Genomic DNA, 11,321 nt, shown 5'->3' on the forward strand with positions numbered 1-11,321 from the left:
TTTTAAATATATTCTCATTATTATTTTAAGGAATAGTCCATTTATTCCTATACTCTCAAGTGTTTTTAGTAGGAATGGATGTTGGATTTTATCAAATGCTTTTTCTGCATCTATTGAGATAATCATATGTTTTTTGTTAATTTGGTTATTGATAAAGTCAGTTATGCTAATAGTTTTCCTAATATTGAAGCAGCCCTGCATTCCTGGTATAAATCCCACTTGGTGATAATGTATTATCCTGGGGATGATTTTCTGTAGTCTTTTTTCTAATATTTTATTTAAGATTTTAGCATCAATATTTATTAAGGAGATTGGTCTATAATTTTTTCTCTGTTTTCAGCCTATCTTGTTTAGGTTTCAGTACCATGTCTGTGTCATAAAAGGAATTTGGTAGGACTCCTTCAATCCCTATTTTTTCAAATAGTTTATATAGCAATGGAGTCAGTTGTTCTTTAAATGTTTGATAGAATTCACATGTAAATCCATCTGGTTCTGGGGAATTTTTCTTAGGGAGTTGGTTAATAGCTTGTTCTATTTCTTTTTCTATAATGGGACTATTTAGACTACTTACTTCTTCCTCTGTTAATCTGGGCAAGCAATATTTTTGAAGGTATTCTTCCATTTCATTTAAGTTATTAAATTTATTGGCATAAAGTTGAGCAAAGTAGCTCCTCACTATTGTTCTAATTTCCTCTTCAGTATTGGTGAGTTCTCCCTTTTCATTTTTAAGACTAACAATTTGCTTTTCCTATTTCCTTTTTTTAATCAGATTTACTAAGGTTGTCTATTTTGTTATTTTTTTTCATAGAATAAACTCTTAGTTTTATTATTACTTTTGTTTTTCTGAGCTGGGGTTAAGTGACATGCTCAGGGTCATACAGCTAGGAAGTGGTAAGTGTCTGAGACCAGATTTGAACTTGGGTCCTCCTGAATTCAAGGCTGGTGCTCTATACACTGCACCACCTAGTTTCCCCTAGTTTAATTAATTAATTAAATAGTGTTTTTTTTTACTTTCAATTTTAGTAATCTCACCTTTTATTTGTAGAATTTCAAGTTTCATGTTTGATTGGGGGTTTTTAATTTGTTCATTTTCTAGCATTTTTAGATGTAAGCTCAATTCATTGCCCTTCTCTTTCTCTATTTTATGCAAGTAGACCTCTAGAGATATAAAACTTATCCTTATTAGTGCTTTGGCTGTATCCCACACATTTTGATATGATGTCTCATTATTGTCATTTTCTTGGGTGAAGTTATTAATTATGTCTATGATTTGCTGTTTTACCCGATCATTCTTTAGTATAAGATAATTTAGTTTCCAATTATTTTTTGCTCTATTTTCCCCTGGCTTTTTATTAAATGTAATCTTCATTGCATTGTGGTCTGAAAAGGATGCATTTACTATTTGTGTCTTACTGCATTTGATTTTGAGATTTTTATGTCCTAGTATATGATCAATTTTTGCGTACTGCTGAAAAGAAAGTGTACTCCTTTCAGTCTCCACTTAGCTTTCGCCAAAGATCTATCATATCAAACTTTTCTAGTATTCTATTTACCTCTTTGACTTCTTTCTTATTTATTTTGTGGTTTGATTTATCTAATTCTGAGAGTGCAAGGTTGAGATCTCCCACTATTATAGTTTTGCTGTCTATTTCTTTTTGCAGCTCTCTTAATTTCTCTTTTAAGAATTTAGATGCTGCACCACTTGGTGCATATATGTTTAATAATGATACTGTTTCATTATCAATGCTTCCCTTTAGCAGGGTATAATGCCATTCCTTATCTCTTTTAATTAGATCAGTTTTGGTTTTTGCTTGATCTGAGATGAGGATGGATACCTCTGGTTTTTTGGCTTCACCTGAAGCATAGTAGATTCTGCTCCACCCTTTTACTTTTATTTTGAATGTATCACCCAGTTTCAGGTGTGTTTCCTGTAAACAACATATGGTAGGATTCTGGCTTTTAATCTAGTCTTCTAAATGCTTCTTTTTTATGAGGGAATTTAACCCATTCACATTTATAGTTAGAATGACTAATTCTATATTGCTTGCCATCTTGTTAACCCCTGCTTATGCTTATCTTCTTTCCTTCCCTCTTACCCCCCCTCCCAAGTATTAAATTTGTCAGCATCACTTGCTTTTCACACCCCTCCCTTTTTAGTATTCCTCCCCCACCTTAAAGTTCCTCTTCCTATTTTACCCCTTTTTCTCACAATTTCTGTTTTCCCTTCCCCTTAGCTTACTCCTTCCCTCTCACTTTTCACTGAAGTGGAAGAAGTTTCACCATAATAAAATATGTCTCTTGATACACACTATGTTCATCCCCCTCCTTTCTTTCTCTCAGATATAATAGGTTACCTTTGCCTCTTCATAAGATGTAGTACCACCACTTTACCCTTTTTTATGATACAATTTCCTTTCCACCTCTAGTTTCTAGGACAAATTATACATGTGTTCTTTACATATCTTTGTGGCAGAAATATAGTTCTCAAGATTTCTTTTTATCTTTTTAGAAATTTCTTCAGTTCTGTATTTGAAGATCAAACATTTTGTGTAGATCTGTTTTTTTCATCAAGAATAGATGGAATTTATTTATTTCGTTAAATGTCCATCTTCTTCCCTGGAAAATGATGCTCATTTTTACTGGGTAAGTTATTCTTGGCTGCATACCAAGTTCCTTAGCCTTTCAGAATATCATATTCCGGGCCCTTCATTCTTTTAATGTGGACACTGCTAGATCCTGGGTTATCCTTATTGTGGCTCCTCCATATCTGAATTGCTTTTTTCTAGCAGCTTACAATATTTTTTCCTTAGTCTGATGGTTCTTGAACTTGGCCACTACATTTCTTGGGGTTTTGATTTTAGGGTCCCTTTCAGTAGGTGATCGATGAATTTTTTCAATGTCTATTTTACCCTCTGTTCCCAAAACGTCTGGGCAGTTCTCTTTGATAATTACCTGGAAAATAGTGCCCAGGCTCTTTTTTCCTCACATTTTTCAGTGAGTCCAATTATTCCCAAATTGTCTCTCCTGGATCTGTTTTCCAGGTTTGTTGTCTTTCCAATAAGGTACTTGATATTCTTTTAAATTGTTTCATTTTTCTGGTTTTGCTTAACTATTTCTTGGTTTCTCCTTGAGTCATTCATTTCTACTTGTTTGAGTCCAATTTTCAATGATGTATTTTCTTCACTCACTTTTTTTATATCTTTTTGTAACTGTCTGATTAAGTTTTATCTTCTATGAACTTTTTTCCATTTCATCCATTTTATTTTTTAGAGAGTTGTTTTCTTTTTCCAAGTCACTAATTTTATTTCTCAATGATTTGATTTCTTTATCTACTCTGTCTTTAAATGTTTCAGATGACTTCTCAGACTCTCTTGCCAATCTTCTCTTTTCTTTTCACATTTCTCTTTTAGCTCTCTTGTGAGAGCCTTTTTGATTTCCTCTATGAGAGTCTTATTTATTGAGGAGCAGATCATATCCCCCTTAGGGGATTCCAGTGGAGACAATCTGCTTTTAGTCTCCTCCTAGTTTAAAGTCTGCTCTCTCTATATACAGAAGCTGTCAATGGTTAGAGACCTTTTAAATTTTTTGTTCATTTTTGTCAGAGCAGGAATGTAAGAAAACAAATTGACAAGAGAAACAATTGGTCTGTTTTGAGGGGTGGGATGAGGCTGGATGGTATTACTGGGCTTCCTCTACAGACTGTGGGAGATAGCAGCGAGGTACTAACAGGACAGTGATGGCTATGCTGTGTCTGTGCTCTGAGGCTCTAAGAATATGCTAAGTCACTCCTGGTGGAGGTGGGGGTGGCCGGGGCCCTAGAGATGCTAGCTTTCTGGGGTTTTATTCTTCACCTCTGGTGTTTACACCCTCTCCACTGCTCCCGGTTTGCTGCCAAGATGGAACATCCACACTGGGGTAAAAGTCTTTTTGCAGAAATTGAAGAAATTGCACCCCCCTCTGGTCTGAGCTGTGTGAGCTGCCTGCCCTCCTCTTGCTGCCTGCCCTCAGTCTCTGCCCAGTCTGTTTGACCCTCCCCTGAGCAAACACAGACCTTTTCTGGTGAATTTCAAGGTGGTGTTCTGTTGGTGATTATTTGTGGATTTCTTTTCTGGCCAAGCATTAATTCTGAGGCTTGTCATGAAGTAAGTTCTGAGAGAAAACATGGAGCTCAAGCATCTGTCTGCCTCCATGCCGTCATCTTGGCTGGAAGTCCCTATATGTGGCTCTTTTCAACAATGAGATGATCCAGGCCAGTTCTAGTGATCTTGTGATAAAGTGAACCATCTATACCCAGGAGAGGACTGTGGGAAATGATTGTGGATCACAACATTTAGCATTTTCATTCTTTTTGCTGTTTGCTTGCATTTTATTTTGCTTCTCTCTTTTTTTTTTCTTTTTGATTTGATTTTTCTTGTGCAGCAAGACAATAGTACAAATATATATGCATATATTGGATTTAACATATATTTTTATCATTTTAACATATATGAGATCACTTGCCATCTAGGGGAGCAGGTAGGGGGAAGAGGGGAAATTGAAACACAAGGTGCTGCAAAACTTAATGTTGAAAAATTATCCATGCATATATTTTGAAAATTAAATACTCGAATTTAAAAAAAAATCTCTTCTACTTTGGAATACCTTAAGTATTAGAAAAAGAAATTGTCCCATATCAAATATAAATATTTCTCCTGCCTCAGTCCATTATTCTCATTCTTTACTGATGCTAATTGTATAGATTTAATCCACTAAATAGTTGAACACAGCATTTATATCTCCCTGTATCAATGTATTTGCTCTGTGCTATACAACTGTTGTTCCTTCAACAAAATTTTATAGAGCATGATCTTTAGGCCATTCTTCACCATTACTTTTTTTTTCTGAACCTTTTCTGAATTATCAACATCTATACTAAAATGTAAAACCTTAAAGATAGACACAATACTATAAATATGATCTGATCTGAAGAAGTGTGGTCTAATGAAAAATGTGAACACAGATGAATCATTTCACCTTTCGAAAGTTCCAACTTTTCTTTTTTTTTTAAATGAAATTAACTACATTATTTGTTGCCATGAACATTAAATTGAAAAATATTTACATATTACATAAATATAAATTATTATTCTTGTATAGGTGCTATTGGTTTGAAAACAATTACTGAATGTTTAATCATTGGCCTTTAAAAGGCTTGCTTTGTTGAAAAAAATCCTCATGGTCTCATTAATTTTTGATCATTTATACTTTCATAAAGGTGAAGTGAAACAAGTATACTTGGATGATCTCCAAGGAAGTATGTTATATATCATCTTACAATACTTTTGCAGAGGTTTTTCTTAAATTGAAATAAATTAGAACTAGTTGTTCTCTAAGCTTCCTAGTAACTGTAGCACAATCTAGGAAGTACTCTCACAACTCTATTGACAGTTGGCAAATTGGGTTCGCAGAATATGTTTAGTCATTTCTCCCCTTAGAGTTCTAGGGATAAATCTGAAGGACTTTGATTATCTAATAATATTACTCATGATTCCACACCTATATATTTTCTTCATTGTCAGTCACCTATCAATACTTTTTAAATACACTAACCTCAATTCAATTTTACCATGATTATTTACTGAGATGTTATTAAAAGAACTGAAGAAGGGGTAGCTAGACAGCACAGTGAATAGAACAGCAGCCCTGAAGTCAAGAGGATTTGAATTCAAATCCAGGTTCCAACACTTAACACTTTCTAACTGTGTGACTCTGGGCAAGTTGTTTAACCTCAATCTAGCCTCCCTAAATGAAAAAAAAAAAAAAAAAAAACAAGACTGAACTACACCATTCTCACAAATTAAGAGGACTCTCCTCTACCAGTCTTTAAAGAGATATGATCAAATTTAAAATAGGTGTTTTAAAACATTCTTTCTGTCAAGTTAACTTCTAGGTATGGTGGAACCCACAAAAAAGCTGCTCCCTTGCTTGTAGGAAACAGTTTTGGTGATCAGGTCAGTTTGCTTCCTGGCTAGATCAAGTATGTTTTCTTTCCCTATTGCTCTTCATTACTTTAGACTTGTTGAGCCACATACAATAGCATGATTATTTATTTTTAATCCAATGTATCACACACATCATTTTTTCCAGCTTACACTTATCTTAATCTCCCACTGACTCTCACATAGAGTGTAAAATATGACTCAATTCTATGATATCATGAAATATTTGTAGAGGGTCACAGTCAATGTGGAAACTCTAGGTAAGATATAAGACCTTCAGCCCAGAGGGAACCTGCTAACAATGTCTGGTTCAGCTCCCCAGCTGCCCTAAGGGCTCTTGCCTTCCTGGGCAGTCAAGGGATAGTGACAAGCTGTGTTGAGATTGAAGCAGAGATACCAGGTGGCAAATTACATACAATAGTAAATTGTTTATGTGGTTCCACAATCAGTGTTGTTTTTGTTACATTATATAAAGGGGAAAGTCCTTGAAATAAAGGGTCTCCATTTTTTCCACCATCCTTGGGAGTCCTGCCTCATCACTTCTCTACTAGGAAGGAATATTTTAATCACCCTGGTGTGGGGCTCTAGAAAATGAGTAGTTTTGTCACCCCAATTAGTTGAGTCTTGTTTTCCTCCATTAGTCAAATTTTTCTGAGGACAATGGCTATTTTTCTTTTTGCTTCAATTTGCATCCCCAGCACTTCTCACAGTGCCTAGTGCTAACAAGTAAGTGCTCAATAAATGCTTGTTGATAATTATTGGCACAAGCTTAATGTGATCGAGTTAGAGGCAGAAAGTATTTAAACTATCATTTACCTAATTGCTTTCATTGGTGAGAAAGTTGAGGTTTAAAGAACCTCAATGGCTGCCCAATATTGAACACTTGAAAATTTCTGAGGAAGCTTAAATCAATGTCCTACAAATTCTAAGTCTAACATTTTATCCATTACCCCCCATATATTTAACAATAAAAGTTTTAGGAAACCCTATATAATGCCATAATGAAATTTCTACTCTAATAACACTTTATCCTGTGAATAATATTTTAGTACATTTAACCAATGATAAAACAATGTAAATCAGGAAGATAAAATATTTCCAGGGATGAACATTGGGTCAGGTTGTTGTTGTTGTTGATGATGATGTTGTTGTTGTTGTTGTTGTTCATTTGTTTTTCTTTCTTTTTCCCCCCATATTGAGGTCATCTTTAGAATAGTTCTCCTTAGCTGAAATAAACTCATGATTGTGAAATAATCATTTATTGAAGCTACAAAAAATAAGGACTGAGTATAGCTGTGTGTCTTCTGAATATTTGATGAGCATACCATCTATTGCTTTATCCAATCATAGATAAAAAATATTGAACAGCACAGAGCAAAGCATAGACCACTGGATATCTCCTGTCTCATTGACTTTGAACCATTAACAGACACACTTTGAAGTTAATGACAGGAGTTCTGAATCCAGCTCATTATATTATAATCTAAGGAATATTCATCCATTCCAAGGGGCTGTCTCCTGATCATGAGTGCATTATTTTTTAGGTATTTTTTATTATAGCTTTTTATTTACAAGATATATGCATGGGTAATTTTTCAGCATTGGCAATTGCAAAACTTTTTGTTCTAAATTTTCCCCTTCTTCCCCCCACCCCTTCCCCCAGATGGCAGGTTGACCAATACATGTTGAATAGAATATATGTATACGGTCCATACAGTTATTTTGCTGTACAAAAAGAATCAGACTTTGAAATGATGTAGGAAATAAAAAATGCAGGTGGAGAAAAATAGAGGGACTGGGGATTTTATGTAGTGGTTCATAGTCATCTTCCAGAGTTCTTTCACTGGGTGTAGCTGGTTCAATTTATTACTGTTCTATTGGAACTGATTTGGTTCATCTCATTGTGAAAAGGGCCACATCTATCAGAATTTATCATCATATAGTATTGTTTTTGAAGTATATAATGATCTTCTAATCCTTCTCATTTCACTCAGCATCAGTTCATGTAAGTCTCTCCAGGCCTTTCTGAAATCATCCTGTTGGTCATTTCTTACAGAAGTGAATTCTTATCCCAAAAGCTGGGGTCTTTGGGTTTGTCAACATTAGATTATCAAAGTTGTTGGCTGCTTGGTCCTCTGAACCTAACCTATTCCACTGATCAACTAATCTATTTCTTAGCCAATACCAAATGGTTTTGTAACTGCTGCTTTATAATATAATTTTAGATTTGGTATACCTAGGCCACCAAATCACATGAAATTTGATTTTTTTTCATTAATTCCCTTGAAATTCTTGACCTTTAATTTTTTCATATGAACTTTGTTGTTATTTTTTAGATCATTAAACTAGTTTTTTGGGAATAGGATTGGTATAGTGCTAAATAAATAGATTAGTTTAGGTAGTATAGTTATATTTATTATATTTGCTCGCCCTATCCAAGAGCACTTAATATTTTTCCAATTGGTTAGATCTGACTTTATTTGTCATATAGTTTCTGATTTTTCCTAAATATTTTATACTATTACTAGTTACTTTAAGTGGAATTTCTCTTTGTAACTCTAACGATTGAATTTTCTAAGTGATATATAGGAATGCTGATGACTTATGTGGGTTTATTTTGTATCTTGCAACTTTGCTAAAGGTGTGGATTATTTCTAATAGCTTTTTAGTAGAATCTCTGGGGTTCTATAAGTATACCATCATATCATCAGCAAAGAGTGATAATTTGCCTTCCTCATTACCTACTCTAATTCCTTTAATCTCTTTCTCAACTCTTATTGCTGAAGCTAGCATTTCTAATACAATATTGAATAGTAATGGTGATAGTGGGCAACCTTGTTTCACTCCTGATCTTATTGGGTGTGGTTCCAGTTTATTCCCATTACATATGATGCTTACTGATGGTTTTAAATAGATGTTACTATTTTAAGGAAAATACAATTTATTTCTGTACTCTCAAGTGTTTTTAATAGGAATACATGTTGGATTTTATGAAATGCTTTTTTCTGCATCTATTGAGATGATCATATGGTTTTTGTTAAGTTAGGTATTACTATGGTCAATTATACTAATAGTTTTCCTAATATTGAACCAGCCCTGCATTCCTGGAATAAATCCAACTTGATCATGGTGTACTATCCTGAGCATGATTTTCTATAGTCTTTTTGCTAATATCTTATTTAAGATTTTAGCATCAATATTCTTTAGGGAGATTGGTCTATAATTGTCTTCCTCTGCTTTCAACCTATCTGGTTTACATATCAGTACCATGTCTGTATCACAAAAAGAATATGGTAAGAGTCCTTCTTTCCCTATTTTTTCAAATAGTTTATATAGCATCAGGGTTAATTGTTCTTTAAATGTTTAGTAGAATTCATGTGTAAATGCATCTGATCCTGGGGATTTTTTTCTTAGGAAGTTGATTACTAGCTTGTTCTATTTCTTTTTCTGAAATGGGACTATTTAAGCAATTTACTTCCTCTTCTGTTAATCCGAGAAGTCTATATTTTTGGAGGTAGTCATCCATTTCACTTAGGTTATCAAATTTATTGGCATAAATTTGGGCAAAGTAACTCTTTATTGTTGCTCTAATTTCCTCTTCAATGCTGGAAAGTTTTCCCTTTTCATTTTAAGACTAACAATTTGATTTTCCTTTTTCTAATCAGATTTACCAAAGGTTTATCTATTTTATTGTTTTTTTTTTTTCATAAAACCAATTCTTAGTTTTATTTACTATTTTGATAGTTTTTAAAACTTTCAATATTATTAATTTCTTTTTTTAATTTTAGAATTTCAATTCAGTATTTGATTGGGGGGTTAATTTGGTATTTTCTAGATTTTTAAGTTGCAAGCCCAATTCATTGATCTTCTCTTTCTCTATTTTATTCAATTAAGCCTCTAAAGATATAAAATTTCCCTTTATTAACTCTTTGGCTGTATCCCATAAATATTGGTATGATATCTCATCATTGTCATTATCTTGAGTGAAATTATTAATTGTGTCCATAGTTTGCTGTTTCACCCAATCATTCTTTAAGATGAGATTATTTGGTTTCCAATTACGTTTTGGTCTATTTACCCCTAACTTTTTGTTGAATGTAGTTTTTATTACATCATGATCTGAAAAGAAAATATTTACTATTTCTGTCTTCTTGCATTTAATTTTGAGGTTTTTATGTCCTAACATATGGTCAATTTTTGTATAGGTTCCATGAACTGCTGAGAAGAATGTATACTCCTTTCTGTCACCATTCAATTTTCTCCATACCTAATTTTTCTAATATTCTAGTTACCTTTTTAATTACTTTCTTATTTGTTTTGTGGTTTGATTTACCTAATTCTGAGAGTGCAAGGTTGAGATCTCCTACTGTTATAGTTTTGCTGTCTACTTCTTCTTGCAACTCTCAACTTCTCCTTTAGGAAGTTAGATGCTATACCACTTGGTGCATCTCTGTTTAGTATTTATATTGCCTCATTGTCTATGCTACCCTTTAGTAAGATATAGTTTCCGTCCTTATCTCTTTTAATTAGATCAATTTTTGCTTTTGCTTGATCTGAGATAAGGATGGCTACCCCTTCTTTTTTGATTTTACCTGAAACATAATAGATTCTGCTTCAGCCTTTTACCTTTTCTCTGTATGTATCTCCTTGCTTTAAATGTGTTTCCTGTATACAACATATTGTAGGGTTCTGATTTTTGATCCAGTCTGCTATCCATCTCCACTTTATGGGAGAATTCATCCCATTCACATTTTCGATTAAAAATATTAATTCTGTATTTCCTGCCATCTTATTTTCCCCAAATTATGCTTTTCTTTTTCTTACCCGCCCTTCTCCCCTTCCCCAGTATTAAATTTATGGGGCCCACTAGCATCACTCAGCTCTCTCTCTTTAGGAATTCTCATTCTTCCCTTTGAATCCCTTCCCCTTTTTTATACTCTTCCCTTATTACTCCTTTCCTTTTTCCCTTTTCCTCTCCCACTTTTTAAATGAGGTGAGAGAGAATTTTCTGTAAAACAAATATGTAAATTATTTTCTCTTTGAGCCAACTCTGATGAGAGTAAGATTCATACAATGTTCCTCCCCCTCTCTAAATTCCCTCAGATAGGATAAGTCTCTTTTGCCTCTTCATGGGTTGTAGTTTCCCTTTTTTTATCTCGCCTTTTCACTTTTTCTCACACTATCCCCTTTCCCTTTTTTATGTTATATAAATAAAATCAAATTATACATGTCACAACAGAAATACAGTTCTCAAGACTTCCTTTTACTTTTTTCTGCTTCTCTTGAGTCTTGTGGTTGCAGATCAAATGTTTTGTTTAGATCTGGTTTTTTCCTTAGAAAGAA

The sequence above is a fragment of the Sminthopsis crassicaudata genome, chromosome 3, assembly GCF_048593235.1.
Source record: "Sminthopsis crassicaudata isolate SCR6 chromosome 3, ASM4859323v1, whole genome shotgun sequence".
Lineage (NCBI taxonomy): Eukaryota > Metazoa > Chordata > Mammalia > Dasyuromorphia > Dasyuridae > Sminthopsis > Sminthopsis crassicaudata.